General features: G+C 31.2%; 1 long non-coding RNA gene across 1 annotated transcript in view; it reads left to right on the forward strand.

Moving 5' to 3' along the window:
• The window catches only part of LOC107578037 (uncharacterized), a 27,872-nt gene that overhangs the window by 6,530 nt on the left and 20,580 nt on the right, over positions 1-762 (forward strand). The window contains exon 2 of the long non-coding RNA XR_001608289.1: positions 336-386. This is a non-coding gene — a long non-coding RNA (uncharacterized lncRNA). The remainder of the gene's footprint in view (positions 1-335; positions 387-762) is intronic.

Below are 762 nucleotides of genomic sequence, written 5' to 3' on the forward strand. Positions count from 1 at the left end.
CCATACAATGGAAGTCAATGGGAACCGAAACTGTTTGTTTATCAGCATTCTTCTTCTTTAGTGTTCCAGGTTTGGAGCAACATGAGGGCGGGTGAATGATGACAGAATTGTCATTTTTGAGTGGACTTTCCCTTTAACATTGAATTATTATAAATCATTTAATATTGAATAATCAGACATAATTATATCTGACAACGTTTTCAACAATGTGCAATGCATACATACTGTAAATGTATCTAAAAAATGTGTTTTATGACCTTCTTAATCTTCTTTGCTTTCTTCAAAATGTATATCACGTCTTAATGAATTAATGCCATATCTGTCTTGTTTTATAGTTGCTTGGGGTGGCTTTCCTTGGGATCGGATTATGGGCGTGGAGTGAGAAGGTGAGAAAAAACAGGATCTAATGCATAATCCATACAATTCAGCTTTATTTGATACTTGAATATTTATTTGAATATGTAAATTCTAGGTACTATATGCATCCGTAGAAATAAGGCACAAAGGTGTACCTTTTGAAAAGGTACCACCACCCCAGTGACAACGTTTGTACTTTTTTCTGAGAGTGTAGGCATATTAATGTGATAATATGATAATGTAATATGATATAATGATAATGTAATATTAGATGTTGCCTTGGCAACTTGCTGAAATAAAATGTGTTGACGTTTTTTATATTTTATTTCAGTTAACGTTTGTTTTATTTCAAGTAATGTTTATAAAGTTTATTTCAAAAAGTTTTTTTAATGATTTTAGTCACAT

This window comes from Sinocyclocheilus grahami, unplaced genomic scaffold (assembly GCF_001515645.1).
Source record: "Sinocyclocheilus grahami isolate Dianchi unplaced genomic scaffold, SAMN03320097.WGS_v1.1 scaffold8472.1, whole genome shotgun sequence".
Classification (NCBI taxonomy): Eukaryota; Metazoa; Chordata; class Actinopteri; order Cypriniformes; family Cyprinidae; genus Sinocyclocheilus; species Sinocyclocheilus grahami.